A 22,353-nucleotide genomic window follows, 5' to 3' on the forward strand; every position below is an offset into this window, starting at 1 on the left:
CTCTGTGCATACATGTGTAAGTGGGTGATTCTATGGGTGCATGGTTTTAAGAGTGCATCTGTGATGGACTGTATGGTTGGGTGAGTGTATGTATGGGTGTGTTAGTGATTGAATGTATATCTCAGTGGTACATCTGTGAGTAATTACATATGTGAAAGGCAGTATATATGTGTGTAAGAGTATATAAGTGGGTATATGTGAGAGTGAGTGATTGTGAGAGTGGCTATATGGATGAGAGTGTGCTTGTATCAGTGATTGTATAAGAGCGTAAGAATGTGGTACTATTTTTATGAGTAAGTGAACTTGTGTGTGTATAACTGCATAGGTGAGTAAATGGGAGTGTGATTAATTATTTGCATGACTGACTAGGTGTGAGAGTACCTCTATGGATGATTGGTGGTGTGTGAGCGTCTCTGTAGGTGTATAAATGCATATGATAGTCCTGTACTGAGTGACTGTAAGTATGGGTGACTGTACAGGTGAATGAGTGGATGTGTGTGTAGATCTAAGAGTCAATGAGTGGGTATGTAGTTATTGGTATTGGAGTATCTATGGTTTTGAGAATGGACATCTGAAATTTTGATTGAGTATATCAAAGGGTGTGAGAAGATGCACTAATTTATCACATGAATGACATCATCAGTGATGTCATCAGTGATGTCATTTCAGATGTCATCAGTGATGTCATCAGTGATGTCACTGACCATGTCATGAGTGATGTAATATGTGACGTCATCAGCAGTGCATTGCGGGGGCGCGAGTTATAGTTAGTTGAACTAACTATAACAGGGGAATTTCTAGGGTTTTGTACGAGGGAAATGTCCGCTAACTATAACGCCCCTGAAACCTATGGTTTTTTCAGTGAATTTTTAAGGTTTTTTAAATGCCAATTCCTAACTATAACGCCACTGAAACCTTTGGTTTTTTCAGTGAATTTCAAAGGTTTTTTAAATGTTAATTCCTAACTATATCAGGCCTGAAACCTATGGTTTTTTCAGTGAATTTCAAAGGTTTTTTAAATGCTAATTCCTAACTATATCAGGCCTGAAACCTATGGTTTTTTCATTGAATTTCAAAGGTTTTGTAAATGACAATTTTTAATGTATTAATTGTTATACTGATTTTTTTATACTGATTTACTATATTTTTTAAACTATTTCGTTTTAGATTTTTTTATTACATTATAATTACATTATACATTACAGTCCAAAATATACTTTCTCAGAATGAATTACTTAAGTTTAAATACTTGGCAAATAGGCAACAGACTTTTAAGTACAGTAGTTACAGTTGTTGCAATGGGCAACACAATTTCAAACACAAAGCAACATTGACCTCAATGTGAATTTCTAGTCAAATGGAATTAGTTCATTTATGGATTACTTTTCTAACCACAGGACTGGATCCTAGATTCAGTCCTTGGACATCTCCTGTAAACAATTGAGTAAAAGCATTTTGGTTACAGTAGTGATTTTTAAGGAATATTATTGTATTTTAAAAGTTGACACTTAGAATTGTTTTCACATAGAATCACCAATGTTATCCTATGGCAGACATTTCACTTAGCAGGTAAGTAGTGTTATCGTTACTTTTTCTTACTCATTGGAGGATCCTGGATCCAGCACTGGTGAATCTCCTGTAAACAGTTGAAAGAATCTGTTTAAGTCATACAGACGATTCTTTAGGAATATTTTTAGTTTGTGAAAATAGACACTTAGAAACTTTTCTGCTGAAAACCACACAATGGATTCCTATGGAAGGAAATACAAGTTACTGGTAAGTACGCTTAGAATTACTTTTCATGGTCAGTGCTGGGCTAAAAGATGCAGCACTGGGTTCTCTCCTAATTACCAGTGAGTAAATCGGAATTCGTAGTTCGGCTGATTTTAGAGGAATATTTGTACGTTTAAAAAATGGACACTTTGAAAATTTTCTGCTGAAAACCACACAATGGATTCCTATTGAAGGAAATACAAGTTACTGGTAAGTACGCTTAGAATTACTTTTCAGGGTCAGTGCTGGGCTAAAAGATGCAGTACTGGGTTCTCTCCTGATTACCGGTGAGTAAATCGGAATTCGTAGTTCGGCTGATTTAGAGGAATATTTGTACGTTTAAAAAATGTACACTTTGAACATTTTCTGCTGAAAACCACTCAATGGATTCCTATGGAAGGAAATACAAGTTACTGGTAAGTACGCTTAGAATTACTTTTCAGGGTCAGTGCTGGGCTAAAAGATGCAGCACTGGGTTCTCTCCTGATTACCGGTGAGTAAATCGGAATTCGTAATTTGGCAGATTTTAGAGGAATATTTGTACGTTTAAAAAATGGACACTTTGAAAATTTTCTGCTGAAAACCACACAATGGATTCCTATGGAAGGAAATACAAGTTACTGGTAAGTACGCTTAGAATTAATTTTCAGAGTCAGTGCTGGGCTAAAAGATGCAGCCCAGGGTTCTCTCCTGATTACAGGTGAGTAAATCGGAATTCGTAGTTCGGCTGATTTTAGGCGAATATTTTTAGCTTGCGAAAATAGACACTTAAAAACTTTTCTGCTGAAAACCACACAATGGATTCCTATGGAAGGAAATACAAGTTACTGGTAAATACGCTTAGAATTACTTTTCAGGGTCAGTGCTGGGCTAAAAGAATCAGCACTGGGTTCTCTCCTGATTACAGGTGAGTAAATCGGAATTCGTAGTTCGGCTGATTTTAGAGGAATATTTATACGTTTCAAAAACGGACACTTCGAAAATTTTCTGCTGAAAACCACACAATGGATTCCTATGGAAGGAAATACAAGTTACTGGTAAGTACGCTTAGAATTACTTTTCAGAGTCAGTGCTGGGCTAAAAGATACAGCACAGGGTTCTCTCCTAATTACCAGTGAGTAAATCGGAATTCGTAGTTCGGCTGATTTTAAAGGAATATTTGTACGTTTAAAAAATGGACACTTTTGAAACTTTTCTGCTGAAAACCACACAATGGATTCCTATGGAAGGAAATACAAGTTACTGGTAAGTACGCTTAGAATTACTTTTCAGGGTCAGTGCTGGGCTAAAAGATGCAGTACTGGGTTCTCTCCTGATTACCGGTGAGTAAATCGGAATTCGTAGTTCGGCTGATTTAGAGGAATATTTGTACGTTTAAAAAATGTACACTTTGAAAATATTCTGCTGAAATCCACACAATGGATTCCTATGGAAGGAAATACAAGTTACTGGTAAGTACGCTTAGAATTACTTTTCAGGGTCAGTGCTGGGCTAAAAGAATCAGCACTGGGTTCTCTCCTGATTACAGGTGAGTAAATCGGAATTCGTAGTTCGGCTGATTTTAGAGGAATATTTATACGTTTCAAAAACGGACACTTCGAAAATTTTCTGCTGAAAACCACACAATGGATTCCTATGGAAGGAAATACAAGTTACTGGTAAGTACGCTTAGAATTACTTTTCAGAGTCAGTGCTGGGCTAAAAGATGCAGCACAGGGTTCTCTCCTAATTACCAGTGAGTAAATCGGAATTCGTAGTTCGGCTGATTTTAGAGGAATATTTGTACGTTTAAAAAATGGACACTTTTGAAACTTTTCTGCTGAAAACCACACAATGGATTCCTATGGAAGGAAATACAAGTTACTGGTAAGTACGCTTAGAATTACTTTTCAGGGTCAGTGCTGGGCTAAAAGATGCAGTACTGGGTTCTCTCCTGATTACCGGTGAGTAAATCGGAATTCGTAGTTCGGCTGATTTAGAGGAATATTTGTACGTTTAAAAAATGTACACTTTGAAAATATTCTGCTGAAATCCACACAATGGATTCCTATGGAAGGAAATACAAGTTACTGGTAAGTACGCTTAGAATTACTTTTCAAGGTCAGTGCTGGGCTAAAAGATGCAGCACTGGGTTCTCTCCTGATTACCGGTGAGTAAATCGTAATTCGTAATTCGGCAGATTATAGAGGAATATTTGTACGTTTAAAAAATGGACACTTTGAAAATTTTCTGCTGAAAACCACACAATGGATTCCTATGGAAGGAAATACAAGTTACTGGTAAGTACGCTTAGAATTAATTTTCAGAATCAGTGCTGGGCTGAAAGATGCAGCCCAGGGTTCTCTCCTGATTCCAGGTGAGTAAATCGGAATTCGTAGTTTGGCTGATTTTAGACGAATATTTTTAGCTTGTGAAAATAGACACTTAGAAACTTTTCTGCTGAAAACCACACAATGGATTCCTATGGCAGGAAATACAAGTTACTGGTAAATACGCTTAGAATTACTTTTCAGGGTCAGTGCTGGGCTAAAAGATGCAGCACTGGGTTCTCTCCTGATTACAGGTGAGTAAATCGGAATTCGTAGTTCGGCTGATTTTAGAGGAATATTTATGCGTTTCAAAAATGGACACTTAGGAAATTTTCTGCTGAAAACCACACAATGGATTCCTATGGAAGTAAATACAAGTTACTGATAAGTACGCTTAGAATTACTTTTCAGAGTCAGTGCTGGGCTAAAAGATGCAGCCCAGGGTCCTCTCCTGATAACAGGTGAGTAAATCGGAATTCGTAGTTCGGCTGATTTGAGAGCAATATTTGTACGTTTCAAAAACAGACACGTCGAAAATTTTCTGCTGAAAACCACACAATGGATTCCTATGGAAGGAAATACAAGTTACTGGTAAGTACGCTTAGAATTACTTTTCAGAGTCAGTGCTGGGCTAAAAGATGCAGCCCTGGGTTCTCTCCTGATAACAGGTGAGTAAATCGGAATTCGTAGTTCGGCTGATTTTAGAGGAATATTTTTAGTTTGTGAAAATAGACACTTAGAAACTTTTCTGCTGAAAACCACACAATGGATTCCTTTGGACGGAAATACAAGTTACTGGTAAATATGCTTAGATTTACTTTTCAGGGTCAGTGCTGGGCTAAAAGATGCAGCACTGGGTTCTCTCCTGATAATAGGTGAGTAAATCGGAATTCGTAGTTCGGCTGATTTTGGAGGAACATTTGTACGTTTCAAAAATGGACACTTAGAAAATTTTCTGCTGAAAACCACACAATGGATTCCTATGGAAGGAAATACAAGTTACTGGTAAGTACGCTTAGAATTACTTTTCAGAGTCAGTGCTGGGCTAAAAGATGCAGCCCTGGGTTCTCTCCTGATAACAGGTGATTAAATCGGAATTCGTAGTTCGGCTGATTTTAGAGAAATATTTTTAGTTTGTGAAAATAGACACTTAGAAACTTTTCTGGTGCAAACCACACAATGGATACCTATGGAAGGAAATACAAGTTACTGGTAAGTACACTTAGAATTACTTTTCAGGGTCAGGGCTGGGCTAAAAGATGCAGCCCAGGGTTCTTTCCTGATTACAGGTGAGTAAATTGGAATTCGTAGTTCGGCTGATTTTAGAGGAATATTTGTACAATGGTGAAGGAAGGGGGCGGGGCCTGAAGTGTCGTGTGCAAACACGCCCTGTGGCGCGTTTTAAGTTGGGGAATTAATTCCTCTTCAATCCTGAGGTCCCTTGGGGGCCAACTAGCCCACCAGGTACCTCCAGTATGCGCCAGGGTGCTGCATTGCAGAGAGGTGTTCAGAGGCCACGCCCCTTTTTACAACACACTGCAACGCAGCTCCGTGGCGCTTACTGGAGGTATCTGGTGGGCTACTTGGTCCCCATGGACCCTCAGGATTGAAGAGGAATTAATTCCCCAACTTAAAACGCGCCACAGGGCGTGTTTGCTCAGTATCACCTCAGGCCCCACCCCCTACCTTCACCACTGTGCAAATGCACCCCGTGGCGCATTTTAAGTTGGGAGATTAAGTCCCTTTGAATCCTGAGGTCCCCTGGTGGCCAACTAGCCCACCAGGTACCTCCAGCAAGTGCCACGGAGCTGCGTTGCAGAGAGGTGTAAAAAGGGGCATAGCCTCATTACACCTCTCTGCAACGCAGCCCCCTGGCGCATACTGGAGGTTCCTGGTGGGCTAGTTGGCCCCACAGGGACCCCCAGTATTGAAGGGGAATTTGTTCCTCCTCTGCAAACGCGCCAGGGGGCGCGTTTGGAGAGTGATGAAAGGAGGGGGCTTGGCCTCCTCCCGATCCCGTTTTTTTTCTTTTTCTTTCCTTTTTAAATAGGGGGGCTGTGTAGCTCCCCTTCTTTTTCTTATTTTTTGGCCCCGGGGACCCCATCACCCAGGGCATGGCCCTTTTTTGTTTTATTTTTTATTTACTTGGAGGGGGGCTGCCTTGCCCCCCTCCTGTGGCCTCTTTTGGCCCCTGGGACCCAATCCCCCCGGCCCGTTATTTTTAATTTATTTTATTTATTTTGGGGAGGGGGGCCACGTGGCCCCCCTCCCGGGCCAATACTGGCCCCGGGGACCCCATCCCCCGCAGCCTGGCCTCCGTTGGGGACCATGGGGGGTCCCCAATCCCCCCACGGCCCGCCGGCTATCCGCCTCCTGCGGGAGCCGGCATTGCTTTTCCACATGGGGAGCAGCTAACATGCTGCTCCCCATCTGGAAAAGCAATCTGCTTTGCTATTGGGAAGAGAGAGCAGGTTTCCCTGCTCTCTCTTCCAAATAGCAAAGCAGTTTGCAATGGCAAGGTGGGAGCCGCGAGGCTCCCGCCCTGCCATTGCAAACAGCAGTGTTCCGGGGGGTGGGCACCCCGGGACACTGCAGGAGCCGGCCCTGGGGGGTGGCGGTCCCCAAGGCCACGACAAGGCTCCACTTAAGTTAAAGCCCCGGGGGTGGTGGTCCCCGGGGCTTGAGGGTCCATAACGGACCCCCTACTTTAAATATGTAGTGCCCCGGGGAGGTGGCGGTCCCCGGGGCAAGTGGTGGGGCTCGAGCCCCCCACACAGGTTTTTTTTTTTTTAAAACAAGCCCCGGGGGGTGGCGGTCCACGAGGCTGTGGGGGGGGCCATGAGCCCCCCGCATACATTAAGATAAGCCCCGGGGGTGGCGGTCCCCGGGGCTGGGGGCCCCTCTGGGCCCCCAATTATAACACCATATTGCCCCCGGGACTTGGCCCCCCCGGGGGCTAAATCCATTTTTTTTTTCATTAGCGGGATGCGCAGACCCTAAGCACATCCCACGATGTTTAAAAAAATTTTTTTTTGGGGGGGGCATTGGGGGTCTTAGTGGGACCCCCTAAACAGGCCTAGGGGGTCAGGGTGTTTCTACCCTGCCCCCTTGTCGCGTTTTGCACCTTTTTTTTCGGTTTTCTTGTGCCTCGGTTCTACCGAGGCACAAGATGGCTGCCAACACTTCCTGATTCAGAGTGTTGGCAGCCAATTAGCATTCATCTCATGCTCGGGAGGGTTCGGGGAGGGTGCTGACGAATCTTTGCAAACTTTTCCAAACGTTTGGCCAGCTCCGGTCCGCTCCGGTCCGCTCCTATCCTGAAAATTTCACGGTGATTCGTCAAGCGGGGGCAGAGAAAAAAGGGGGGTCCCAAAACGCATGTTCCCCATGCATTTTCCCATAGTACCTGTTGACGCAGCTACAGCCCGAACTGCTGAACGGAATTGCACCAAATTTGACAAAGAGGTAGTCCTCAGTTCAGACTCATGCCTTTTGCTTAAATTGTGTAAATCCGTTCAGTAGTTCCTGAGAAAATGAGAGTTAAAAAGATAGATATATCTGGGCGGAGCCTAACCACACATCTCATCGTGAGATCTGATTGGCTGTCAGTATTTCATTCAAGAAGTGTTGGCAGCCATCTTGGGACCAATATACATGATATCACCTCATTAAAAAGCATTGCAGTTAATAGAAGGTTTTCAGACTTTAGTTACATTATAAATCATTTGTTGATGGTAAAATACTCATTTAGGAATTGTGGTGTGTTCTAAGGTGATTTTACCATGTGAAAAAGCCTTCTGCTGGGATATCATGAATCATGTTTGAGAGAAAACTATTTTCTCATGTTTTCCCACAGAGGTTTGGAAGGTGATCTATAAGCTAACTGAGAGCATATTTTCTGTAAATTCACATTATCTTTCTCAGTCATGTGAGAATGAAGTCTGACATTCTCAGTAAAACATGTACATCCAACAAGGGCAGAGACTGTCAGTTGATTCCTTTGTGTTCTACTGCAGCTTCCCAGAGTGTTCTAAAGAACAACTAGAACGCTAACAGTCCTACTTATGACAAACGTATTGCACACCTGAAGCTATCTTGATTGGAATAAAGTGGTAACTCTTAAAACATTTAATTTAAAAAGGAACAAAATGAGGGGGTTCATTTTGCCATAGAAAGTATGATTAGTGCTGCAGAAAGAAAAATTAGGGCACATTTTGAGTGACTTCTCAAATCCTCTTCTATTTCATTAAAATATTCTGACATGCAGACTGAAACATGCACTTTCAATACCAGCAGCAGACTTCCCTGGTGAGCAGTAGCTTTACTACAGTGATCTAATATGCAACTAGAGTGCTAACATTCTGAATTTATGGCAAATGTGTGACACATCTGAATGCCTTCTTGATGGAATCAAAGTAAAAAAATGAAAGTATTTCCTATTGAGGAGACTGTAGTAAATGAGGAAATTAGGTAACTTCATAACAGATAAGTCTCCCAAAATGGCCACCAGAGACAAAAGAGCCCAAATGTAGCACAAATATCACCCAGATGTAGCCCAAGTATAGCCCAATGACAGAATGTCCCAGAGTGTTCTAACGAACAACTAGTGCACTAACAGTCTTACTTATGACAAAAGTATGGCACACCTGAAGCCATCTTGATTGGAATAAAGTGGTAACACTTAAAACATTTAATTTGCAAAGGAACAAAATGAGGGGGTTCATTTTGCCAAAGAAAGTATGATTAGTGCTGCAGAAAGTAAAATTAGGGCACATTTTGACTTCTCAAATCCTCTTCTATTTCATTAAAAAATTCTGACATGCATACTTAAATATGCACTTTGAATACCAGCAGCAGACTTCCCTGGTGAGCAGTAGCTTTACTACATTGATCTAATGAGCAACTAGAGAGCTAACATTCAGAATTTATGGCAAATGTGTGACATATCTGAATGCCTTCTTGAAGGAATCAAAATATAAACTGAAAGCATTACCTACTTTAGAGACTGCAATAAATGAGGACATTAAGAAACTTCATAACAAAATGAATCTCCCAAGATGGCCACCAGAGACAAAAGAGCCCAAATGTAGCACAAATATCACCCAGATTTAGCCCTCGTGTAGCCCAATGACAGACGTGTGCAAAACCTTTTTTTATTTTTTGTGTTTTTGCAGTTTTATATAGTGCAGACTGGTCAGGTATTGGCGTGCTTTACATGAGCATTGGTTACATCACACAAGGACAAATTCATTTTGGGTGTAAACATGGGGATATTAAGTGATTTGATCAGAATCACAGAATGTTGAGCTGAAGCAGAAACTCCCACCTAGTTCCCCAGTTGTAAAGTCTGCAGCTCTGGAAGTAACACCACATCCTCTCCCCTAAGTGCAACATTTAATCAAGTGCTTAACTGGATGAGGGGATTTATTTTGCCATAGAAATTATGATTAGTGCTGCAGAAAGAAAAATTAGGGCACATTTTGACTTCTCAAATTCTCTTCTATTTCATAAAAAAATTCTGACATGCAGACTGAAACATGCACTTTGAATACCAGCAGCAGACTTCCCTGGTGAGCAGTAGCTTTACTACAGTGATCTAATGAGCAACTAGAGTGCTAACATTTAGAATTTATGGCAAATGTGTGACACATCTGAATGCCTTCTTGATGGAACCAAAGTAAAAAACTGAAAGTATTGCCTACTGAGGAGACTGCAGTAAATGAGGAAATTAGAAAACTTCATAACAAATAAATCTCCCAAGATGGCCACCAGAGACAAAAGAGCCCAAATGTAGCCTATATATCACCCAGATGTAGCCCACATGTAGCCCAATGAAGGAAGTGTGCAAAATACGTATTTTTTGTGTATTTGCAGTTTTATATAGTGCAGACTTGTCAGGTATTGGAGTGCTTTACATGAGCATTTGTTACATCACACAAGATCAAATTCATTTTGGTTGTAGACATGGGGAGATTAAGTGATTTGACCAGAACCACAGAATGTTGAGCTGCAGCAGAAACTCCAAGCTGGTTCCCCAGTTGCAAAGCCTGCAGCTCTGGAAGTAACACCACATCCTCTCCCCTAAGTGCAACATTTAATCAAGTGGTCAACTGGATAAAAAAACATAAAGATTACAAATAATTTAAAAGTTCTTTGTCGCTATTTGAAAACTCAGAAAATATGTCCTCATTTTAGTTTTTTAGAGCACTAACCATAATTTTGATGCAAATAAGACCCTCTCATATATGTAATTTCTAAAGGAAATGCTCTAGGTATTACAGTTTTGATTACATCAAGATGACGTCAGGCGTTCCACACTTTTGTAATTAATATAGAATGTTAGCAATCTAGTTGTTCATTGGGATAATGTTGAGAGGCAGAGGCCAGGGGCATGGACACTGAAAATTGAAGGCAGGTAAGAGAGTGCAGAGGTAACAATTTGACCACACTGGACAGGCAGGAAGGGCAGTGGCAGCACAACAGACTATGGAGGGCAGTGGAAAGGGGGGCAGGGGCAAAAAACCAACAATACAGGACTGGCAAGAGAGGCTGTGGCAATATAATAGACCATTGTGGGCAGAAGGAAGAGGCAGTGGTAGTACAACCATACATGCCAACAGACCCGTATCAGCCAGGAAACGTCCAATGTTTTTAAACTCAAATGGGCTTTATTTGATCTGTCTCCTGTCTACAGCCTCCTCTTTTTCAATGTAACTCAAAGGGGAAAATCAATACCTCAGTTTATTTTCAAAATCTCCCTCTTACCAAGTTCAAAATGTTCGCAAGCATGGTACATTGGATCATGGTAGGCAGGAGGAATTGGGGTAGGGACATGGACTCGGATAACAGAGGACAGGAGGAACATGGAGAGGTGCACCAACTGACCCTACAGGGCAGGGATCAGGGTTTGCAGCAGCACAATACACCACACAGGGCATGCGGGACGGGAGTGCAGCACAACAATCCATAGAAAGCAATAGGGAGGGGACAGGACAATGCACATGAGAACAGAGGGGAAAGAGGCAGTGGTAGCTAGCTGCCCATAATGACCATAATGGACAGACAGAAGAGAAAGCTGCAGCATAACAGACCATAAAGGGCAGGAGGGATGGATCAGGGGCATTACAATGGAACAGACAAGCCAGGAGGGAGAGAAGGGGGTTCTGCACATGGAAACAGAGGGCTGGGGGCAAGGGGGCAGGGCAGGAGCAGCAAGATGACCATGTAGGTCAGGCAGGATAGGCACTAGAAACAAGACACACCATGGAGAGCAACAGTGAGACTATGATGGCATACACACAGACCATGGAGGGAAGGTGGGAGGGGGTCAGGGGCAGCTAGCTGACCTCACAGGGAAGGTGGGAGGAGCCATGGCAGCACCGAAGACCATGCATGGCAAGCGGGAGGGTTAGGGGCAGCACAATGGCTATGATGGGCAAGAAGGAGGGTGCAGGGGCATGCACAAAGGACCATGGAGGATAGAAGGGAGGGTCAGGACCTCAGCACAAACAAGAGAGTTCAGGGGAAGGGGCCACACAACAGACCGTGCGGGGCAGGCAGGAGGAGCAGTTGCAGCACAACAGACCAGGGAGGTCAGAAGGGTGTGGCAGTAAAATGGACCATGGAGGACAGGAGGAAGGGGATAGGGGCATGGCATGTGGACAGGCAGGGTGGAGGTGGCAGGGACAGGTTACAGTCATCTGACAATGCTAGGCAGGTGGGAGGGGAGTGGCAGCTCAACAGAACACTCAGAGTAGATAGGAGTGGCAGGTCCATGGAACATGGTGGGCAAAAAGGATGAAGCAGGGGCATACACAAAGACATCGGAGGGCAGGGGAAGGAGAATAGGGGCAGCAAGCTAAGCACAGAGGCTAAGCAGGAGGTCAATGATGGGCCATAGAATTGGGCAATGGAGGACAGGAGGAGTGGACTGGTACATCATGCTAAATGGAAGGCAGTGGCAGCACATCAGACCATGCATGGCAGGAGGGAGGAGGCTAGTCCATGGTTTCAGACAACAGAGGATAGGGAGGAGGTGGATGGGGCAGCAAGCTAACTGTTCAGAGAAGGTGGATATTAGGAACTTTATTGTTTTTAAAATGTGTGTCTGTACGAACTACTTAAAATATGAACAAGTGTGCAGCATAATCTCACTTTTATTCAGGAAGAAGAGGACGTTTGTGACTGTGACTCTGGGCTCACTTGGCAGAAACACCCCCTGACCCTCCACCCCCCATCGTAAAATGTAATGCCTGTGAAAAGGGTAGGCGGACGAAGTGTTATATAGTCAATCTCAAAAAAGAGAGTTTCCCAGGGACCAGAAAGGACTGGGTGTCAGATATTTATCAAAAAAGTTTCCTTTCTGTGTATTACTCTTTTAGTTGGTGACCATGAGGCCTACACATTTAGATCAGTAACCTTTGATTTTTGACTGTGACACTGGACAAATATTATTACTCCAGACTAGAATATACTTTTTGTTACTCTCAAAATTTATTTTTCATAGGAAAACACTTATGTTCAATAAAATCATATTTTAAAATTGCATTTAATATATACTCTGATTGGGTGCTCTGGTACAGTCTTATATATGCTATCTAACAATTCCGTATTACGGTATCTATCTCAGAGTCACACACAGTTCAAATCATGTACTTTCAAAATTGCAAATTAAATACTACACAAATACATTTCATATGCTTTAAAAAGTCCCACTGTCGACGCGTTTCGGTGCATAGGTTACAATAGTAGCACCTTCCTCAGGACGGACGAGAATTTAAAACCAAAGTTTTGTTCTTCTTTCTAAAAAAGAGAATGCATATAATTAATACCATTTCCCTATGGAGAGTTGATTCTAGTTCTGGGCTATGCTGTAAGTGTCACTTATACATGTTGTCTGCACTTACTTTAAGTGTAGGGGTTGAAGTCCTTCTGTGGGTGTTCAGGACGACTTTATCACCTCTCAACTTTTGTGATTTTAGACCACTTGCATCATAGTCAGTGGAGTCATAGAATTCTACAAAAAGAGCATGGAGTTATTTCACCATACTTTTTGAGCCTATTAGCCTATTCTCATGCTGTTAAGCAAAACACTTACTTTTAAAAAGTCACGTTGACACATGTTCAATGGTGTCTTAAAGCAGGTACGTCTTTCGATATGCACCGCCTGTATTCAATTGTTTAGCTGTGCCTGTAAGGTACATAGATAATGCTATATACTTCAAATAATGATGTCATGGCACTGGTGTTTATTCTCAACAAATACATCCATATACCTACCAATAGGTTTTTCGCCTAATGTTTAAGTTCAGGCTGTCCTTCCCTGCACCTTTTCAAGTGGTGTCCTGATACCTGTACCGGAATAACATGACGTTCAATTTAAGTGTACAGTTATCCATAGATCATGGCTTTAGACATCTACCTATCTCCTACTCCTTCTAAATTAGAAAGGGGTTCAGTACATACCAGTTAGAGCCTGCAATATCTTGTGGCAGCCTGAATCTTGACAACGCTGTCTTCTTTTCTTTAAGCGCTGTCAGCCACACTGTAGGTTTTCTTGGGGGTGTTTTTACTTTTACTCCCAACCTGTGTATTAAAAGTCATATTGGAGGAGGTTTTATTTAGATCCTCGCATAGAAGATTCTTCTTATTGCATTCCCCAGATTTTGCCAAATTTGCTAATTACAAGTATGTCCTCTACTCTCATTGTCACTTATGCTGTTTTAAAGCAGTGCTGAGGTGTACTTTAATATTTCTTTATCAGAGGTAACTAACAGAAACCGTGCCCTGTTCGCTTTGCAGTGCTACAGCGTTAAAAGCGATTGTCACAAGCAGCCCCTCCCTAGAGCACTTGCTTAATGACCCTCCCTAGAGCACTTGCTTAATGCAAGCTGATAGACTATGGTCTTCAGAAAAGGAGTACCACAACTTTCCCCCTTTCCTAGGATTTCATTCTTGGAATCCTGCATAGGAGAAAAGATTCTCTCCCTCACTCTACATACATTCGAGTGCCCAATGCTTACTCAAGTCTTCTATCCATCTAGTTTGCACCAAAGCGGTCCTTACCTTTAAAAATCGGCGAGCCTGCTAGTCACAACGTCCTGCTTCCACCGCAACTGGTGAATGCAGTCGTTTGTGCAGGCTTTAAATACCCCTAGGCACACTTAATTGGATGCCTATTACCTGCCAAATTGGTATTCAACATTCAATTAAGGTAGCCGTCTATCGGCGCCATTTTAGTAGTTTTTTGCATCAATCCTTTAAGGACTACAGGTCCATGGGTTCAATCCCGGGTCCTCCTGTTTGCCGAATTTTAAGCTGGTGACTATTATTATTTCTGATTTATTTATAACACTGTCCCCTTTTCTTTTAATATTGTAAACTTCCTCCTGGGCACACCGGTTTGTTCAGACCGAGTTTCGATCGTTTTCGGCCGCCATTTTGGTAGTTTTTAAATCTTATTTGCGAACTACAGAACCACAGGTTCGATCCCCGGTCCCCCTGGTTACTGATTTTCAAATTTATCCATATTTGCCGAATTTTCAGCTAGTGACTTGTATTATTTCTAATTTATTTATAACAATATCCCATCTTATTTTGATATTGTAAACTTCCGTCTGGGCACACTGGTTTATTCAGACCGAATTTCGATCATTTTCGGCCGCCATTTTTGTAGTTTTTTAGTCTAGTTTGCGAACTACAGAATCACGGGTTCGATCCCCGGTCCCCCTGGTTGTTGATTTTCGAATTTATCCAGGTTAATATTTCTACCTTGCTGGTTACAAGTTCACATTAAATTCACGCCATTTTTGCAGTTCGCTATGCTGCATTGTTAAGGAACTACACGGTCACTGAATTGGTCCCCAGCCCTATATTTCACAGAATTTGAGTATTAGTCTCTCTAATTACACAAGATACTGTTTAATTGATTTGCAACTGGCATCTTGGTATTATGCCATAGTTCTCTTTGTGCACAGAAGTACTAGGATGCAATGCTCATTAACTGCCTCATTCTGTGCTCAACTGTTACTCCTCTACTCGGCTAGTGGTTCCATGGTCACATATTTCAATAAACCTGTAGGGCATGCCAATTTTCACACATTTCTTATTGTGAGGTGTGTCCCCTTATCCCACCCTATGGTCGTAGGTCAAAACAATTTATACTCCACAACAAATGTCATACGGTTCACTATTGCTATTCACCATATACTACATTTCATATCATTTGTGTATTCTTCTATACAACAAGAAAAAAACAGTTACCGTAAAATGAATGGGTATAAAGTTCAACCTTGCTTTTTGTTAACAATATCTAATACAACATGATTCTTTTGCATAGTCTTTACAGAAAATACTTGCATTATAGCTACAATGCCATCCTAAATACACAATACCATTTTCATTGCCTATACTTGCTTATTTCTCCCCATTGGGGCCAGCCTTAATTTGGGTCGTGTTAATCCTGATATTTATTAGGGAGATGATTACAGACTTTCATATTACTATCCTGTATTTCTTGGATGTGGTGGGGCAGAAATCTGCAGCACTATCTAATCATTCTGTCCCATTCCTCTCGACCGTTAAGTCCTAGATAATAAGATTTAAATTTGGACATATAAAACTGTTCTCTCTGTTTACGTTTTTTGTTTAAATCTCCTCCCCTTACTGAAATCCTGATCTTTTCTAAAATGAACCACTTGATGTCATCCATATTGTGGTTTTCAGATGTCCAATGTTCAACCAAAGGAGCATTCTTTCTTTGGTTTCTTATTGCGGATCGATGCTCCGTGAGCCGTAGACGCATTTCACGTCCGGTTTCTCCAATGTAACATTTGTTACAAGGACACAGCAATAGGTACACTACATTAGATGTGCGACAATTAACATGTTCGTTCATCCAATGAGTTATACCGTTGATTTCCAGTTTGTCGGTCTTAATGATGCTCTTACAGTGTGAGCAAGACCCACATGGCAGGTTTCCCCTAATAGGAGTATTATTTGCAATATTCCTTAGTCCCCCACTCTTTGGTTCTTTAAAGGTATGCACTAAATGATTCCTGATGGTCTTGTTCCTCCTGTATGCATATGTTGGTTTAGCCATTGGTATCACTCCTACCTTATTCAATATGCCCCAGTTCTTGTTAATCAGGTTTTTTACCTTATTACTAAAGCCGTTGTAGTCTGATACCATTATAATTCCATCATTACGATCATTCGTTTTTGTCGATGTCTCGAACAGACTATCACGGTTATAGTACTTGGCGCGCTTATAAGCTTGTTTTATTAAGCGCTTAGGGTATCCTCTCTGTGCAAGCTTAACTCTAAGGATGGCTGCGTGTTTTTCATAACTGGATCTATCGCTGCAGTTACGCCTAATCCGTAAGAATTGGCTGAAAGGTATCCCATCTTTCTGGCATTTAGGATGGTAGCTGGTATGGTGAAGCAGGGTGTTACGGTCTGTGGGTTTTACGAACAATTCTACATTGAGGACTCCTTCTTTTTCATGGATCCTGATGTCTAGGAAGTCTACTGCTGATTGACTTTTATTTGAGGTAAACTTAAGATTTGGATCCCCGCAATTGATCCATTCAAGGAAGGTGTCTAAATCCCTTTCTGGACCGTCCCAAATGAAGAAAATGTCGTCTATGAATCTAGACCAGCACTTTACATTCTCAAAAAAGGGACACATTTCGTTGTAGATATGTTGGGTCTCAAATCTCCCAACATACAGGCATGCCAGGCTGGGAGCACATGTGGCTCCCATACTGGTGCCCTTGATCTGGCAGTAGTGATCTTGCTTGAATAAGAAGATGTTGTTTTAGAGAAGGGATTAGGTTTTGCCCCCAGCACAATAGGCTGTAGATTTAACATAGAAAGGGATGTGAGGGACCTATTCAGAAAAGTCAGAATAAAAAAGTTTTTTGAAGGGAAAGAGAGTAGAGAGACCACTAATAAATCGGGCCTCAAACCACCATCCATCTGGACACCTAATACAGCAATGGTAGGACAAGAGGTGGATACCTTTGAGAAAGCAGTGACCACTGGTTTAGAGAAGCTATTAGATACACAAGTATGGACTGAAAACAATTTATCAAAACAGGAAAGGGAGGCACTAAAGTCCTTGTCATCCTGTGATGATATCACCATAAAACCAGGAGACAAGGGAGGGAGCATAGTGGTGTTAACCACTGAAGACTATGAAAACAGAATGCTTAAACTACTGAATAATGAGACACACTATAAATCCAGTAGCGTGAGAGAATGGGACAGTCTTAAGAAAAAATTTAGAGATGTTGTAACCTTCGCTAAAGAAGACAATATAATATGCGAAGAGGAATATCAATGCATTCTATGATGAAGGTGTTTTGTGCAGTAAGATCCCCTGCCTCATTTCCCAAAATGTCCTCCATCATTCTCACAGTATCCTCTTGTGGGATATTGGTATATAATGCTTCAATATCTAAGCATACCAGCCATTGGGTGTCTTTATTGAATGCTAAACCCTAATTAATGAGAACCCTAAGGTCCCAGCACTATATGGGCTGCCCAAAGTTCACAAAAACCTGGAAGACCCCCCAATGCGCCCTATAGTGTCAGGAATTGAATCTTTGACTGAGCCTCTCAGCAAATATGTGGACCACTTCATCCAGCCTTTGGTCACACAACTACCCTCATATATAAAAGATACCACCCATACGATTTCTAAAATTGAGGGTTTAGCATTCAATAAAGACACCCAATGGCTGGTATGCTTAGATATTGAAGCATTATATACCAATATCCCACAAGAGGATACTGTGAGAATGATGGAGGACATTTTGGGAAATGAGGCAGGGGATCTTACTGCACAAAACACCTTCATCATAGAATGCATTGATATAATTCTAAAAAACAACATCTTCTTATTCAAGCAAGATCACTACTGCCAGATCAAGGGCACCAGTATGGGAGCCACATGTGCTCCCAGCCTGGCATGCCTGTATGTTGGGAGATTTGAGACCCAACATATCTACAACGAAATGTGTCCCTTTTTTGAGAATGTAAAGTGCTGGTCTAGATTCATAGACGACATTTTCTTCATTTGGGACGGTCCAGAAAGGGATTTAGACACCTTCCTTGAATGGATCAATTGCGGGGATCCAAATATTAAGTTTACCTCAAATAAAAGTCAATCGGCAGTAGACTTCCTAGACATCAGGATCCATGAAAAAGAAGGAGTCCTCAATGTAGAATTGTTTGTAAAACCCACAGACCGTAACACCCTGCTTCACCATACCAGCTACCATCCTAAATGCCAGAAAGATGGGATACCTTTCAGCCAATTCTTACGGATTAGGCGTAACTGCAGCGATAGATCCAGTTATGAAAAACACGCAGCCATCCTTAGAGTTAAGCTTGCACAGAGAGGATACCCTAAGCGCTTAATAAAACAAGCTTATAAGCGCGCCAAGTACTATAACCGTGATAGTCTGTTCGAGACATCGACAAAAACGAATGATCGTAATGATGGAATTATAATGGTATCAGACTACAACGGCTTTAGTAATAAGGTAAAAAACCTGATTAACAAGAACTGGGGCATATTGAATAAGGTAGGAGTGATACCAATGGCTAAACCAACATATGCATACAGGAGGAACAAGACCATCAGGAATCATTTAGTGCATACCTTTAAAGAACCAAAGAGTGGGGGACTAAGGAATATTGCAAATAATACTCCTATTAGGGGAAACCTGCCATGTGGGTCTTGCTCACACTGTAAGAGCATCATTAAGACCGACAAACTGGAAATCAACGGCATAACTCATTGGATGAACGGACATGTTAATTGTTGCACATCTAATGTAGTGTACCTATTGCTGTGTCCTTGTAACAAATGTTACATTGGAGAAACCGGACGTGAAATGCGTCTACGGCTCACGGAGCATCGATCCGCAATAAGAAACCAAAGAAAGAATGCTCCTTTGGTTGAACATTGGACATCTGAAAACCACAATATGGATGACATCAAGTGGTTCATTTTAGAAAAGATCAGGATTTCAGTAAGGGGAGGAGATTTAAACAAAAAACGTAAACAGAGAGAACAGTTTTATATGTCCAAATTTAAATCTTATTATCTAGGACTTAACGGTCGAGAGGAATGGGACAGAATGATTAGATAGTGCTGCAGATTTCTGCCCCACCACATCCAAGAAATACAGGATAGTAATATGAAAGTCTGTAATCATCTCCCTAATAAATATCAGGATTAACACGACCCAAATTAAGGCTGGCCCCAATGGGGAGAAATAAGCAAGTATAGGCAATGAAAATGGTATTATGTATTTAGGATGGCATTGTAGCTATAATGCAAGTATTTTCTGTAAAGACTATGCAAAAGAATCATGTTGTATTAGATATTGTTAACAAAAAGCAAGGTTGAACTTTATACCCATTCATTTTACGGTAACTGTTTTTTTCTTGTTGTATAGAAGAATACACAAATGATATGAAATGTAGTATATGGTGAATAGCAATAGTGAACCGTATGACATTTGTTGTGGAGTATAAATTGTTTTGACCTACGACCATAGGGTGGGATAAGGGGACACACCTCACAATAAGAAATGTGTGAAAATTGGCATGCCCTACAGGTTTATTGAAATATGTGACCATGGAACCACTAGCCGAGTAGAGGAGTAACAGTTGAGCACAGAATGAGGCAGTTAATGAGCATTGCATCCTAGTACTTCTGTGCACAAAGAGAACTATGGCATAATACCAAGATGCCAGTTGCAAATCAATTAAACAGTATCTTGTGTAATTAGAGAGACTAATACTCAAATTCTGTGAAATATAGGGCTGGGGACCAATTCAGTGACCGTGTAGTTCCTTAACAATGCAGCATAGCGAACTGCAAAAATGGCGTGAATTTAATGTGAACTTGTAACCAGCAAGGTAGAAATATTAACCTGGATAAATTCGAAAATCAACAAACAGGGGCACCGGGGATCGAACCCGTGATTCTGTAGTTCGCAAACTAGACTAAAAAACTACAAAAATGGCGGCCGAAAATGATCGAAATTCGGTCTGAATAAACCGGTGTGCCCAGGAGGAAGTTTACAATATCAAAATAAGATGGGATATTGTTATAAATAAATTAGAAATAATACAAGTCACTAGCTGAAAATTCGGCAAATATGGATAAATTTGAAAATCAGTAACCAGGGGGACCGGGGATCGAACCTGTGGTTCTGTAGTTCGCAAATAAGACTTAAAAACTACCAAAATGGCGGCCGAAAACGATCGAAACTCGGTCTGAACAAACCGGTGTGCCCAGGAGGAAGTTTACAATATTAAAAGAAAAGGGGACAGTGTTATAAATAAATCAGAAATAATAATAGTCACCAGCTTAAAATTCGGCAAACAGGAGGACCCGGGATTGAACCCATGGACCTGTAGTCCTTAAAGGATTGATGCAAAAAACTACTAAAATGGCGCCGATAGACGGCTACCTTAATTGAATGTTGAATACCAATTTGGCAGGTAATAGGCATCCAATTAAGTATGCCTAGGGGTATTTAAAGCCTGCACAAACGACTGCATTCACCAGTTGCGGTGGAAGCAGGACGTTGTGACTAGCAGGCTCGCCGATTTTTAAAGGTAAGGACCGCTTTGGTGCAAACTAGATGGATAGAAGACTTGAGTAAGCATTGGGCACTCGAATGTATGTAGAGTGAGGGAGAGAATCTTTTCTCCTATGCAGGATTCCAAGAATGAAATCCTAGGAAAGGGGGAAAGTTGTGGTACTACTTTTCTGAAGACCATAGTCTATCAGCTTGCATTAAGCAAGTGCTCTAGGGAGGGTCATTAAGCAAGTGCTCTAGGGAGGGGCTGCTTGTGACAATCGCTTTTAACGCTGTAGCACTGCAAAGCGAACAGGGCACGGTTTCTGTTAGTTACCTCTGATAAAGAAATATTAAAGTACACCTCAGCACTGCTTTAAAACAGCATAAGTGACAATGAGAGTAGAGGACATACTTGTAATTAGCAAATTTGGCAAAATCTGGGGAATGCGATAAGAAGATTCTTCTATGCGAGGATCTAAATAAAACCTCCTCCAATATGACTTTTAATACACAGGTTGGGAGTAAAAGTAAAAACACCCCCAAGAAAACCTACAGTGTGGCTGACAGCGCTTAAAGAAAAGAAGACAGCGTTGTCAAGATTCAGGCTGCCACAAGATATTGCAGGCTCTAACTGGTATGTACTGAACCCCTTTCTAATCTAGAAGGAGTAGGAGATAGGTAGATGTCTAAAGCCATGATCTATGGATAACTGTACACTTAAATTGAACGTCATGTTCTTTCGGTACAGGTATCAGGACACCACTTGAAAAGGTGCAGGGAAGGACAGCCTGAACTTAAACATTAGGCGAAAAACCTATTGGTAGGTATATGGATGTATTTGTTGAGAATAAACACCAGTGCCATGACATCATTATTTGAAGTATATAGCATTATCTATGTACCTTACAGGCACAGCTAAACAATTGAATACAGGCGGTGCATATCGAAAGACGTACCTGCTTTAAGACACCATTGAACATGTGTCAACGTGACTTTTTAAAAGTAAGTGTTTTGCTTAACAGCATGAGAATAGGCTAATAGGCTCAAAAAGTATGGTGAAATAACTCCATGCTCTTTTTGTAGAATTCTATGACTCCACTGACTATGATGCAAGTGGTCTAAAATCACAAAAGTTGAGAGGTGATAAAGTCGTCCTGAACACCCACAGAAGGACTTCAACCCCTACACTTAAAGTAAGGGCAGACAACCATGTATAAGTGACACTTACAGCATAGCCCAGAACTAGAATCAACTCTCCATAGGGAAATGGTATTAATTATATGCATTCTCTTTTTTAGAAAGAAGAACAAAACTTTGGTTTTAAATTCTCGTCCGTCCTGAGGAAGGTGCTACTATTGTAACCTATGCACCGAAACGCGTCGACAGTGGGACTTTTTAAAGCATATGAAATGTATTTGTGTAGTATTTAATTTGCAATTTTGAAAGTACATGATTTGAACTGTGTGTGACTCTGAGATAGATACCGTAATACGGAATTGTTAGATAGCATATATAAGACTGTACCAGAGCACCCAATCAGAGTATATATTAAATGCAATTTTAAAATATGATTTTATTGAACATAAGTTTTTTCCTATGAAAAATAAATTTTGAGAGTAACAAAAAGTATATTCTAGTCTGGAGTAATAATATTTGTCCAGTGT

The 22,353-nt window shown here is 41.3% G+C and overlaps 1 protein-coding gene and 1 long non-coding RNA gene across 2 annotated transcripts in view; one reads left to right on the plus strand and one right to left on the minus strand.

Annotated features, from left to right (window-relative positions):
• Positions 1 to 22,353, plus strand: part of LOC146805371 (interleukin-18 receptor 1-like) — a 366,176-nt gene that overhangs the window by 231,955 nt on the left and 111,868 nt on the right. The window lies entirely within an intron of this gene.
• LOC146805372 (uncharacterized) lies at positions 12,662 to 13,461 on the minus strand. Its single transcript, XR_014967832.1, has 3 exons — positions 13,180 to 13,461; positions 12,989 to 13,098; positions 12,662 to 12,884 (listed from the first exon to the last, which is right to left on the minus strand). It is a non-coding gene; the product is annotated as an uncharacterized LOC146805372 (long non-coding RNA).

Source organism: Triturus cristatus, chromosome 8, assembly GCF_964204655.1.
Source record: "Triturus cristatus chromosome 8, aTriCri1.1, whole genome shotgun sequence".
Taxonomy (NCBI): Eukaryota; Metazoa; Chordata; class Amphibia; order Caudata; family Salamandridae; genus Triturus; species Triturus cristatus.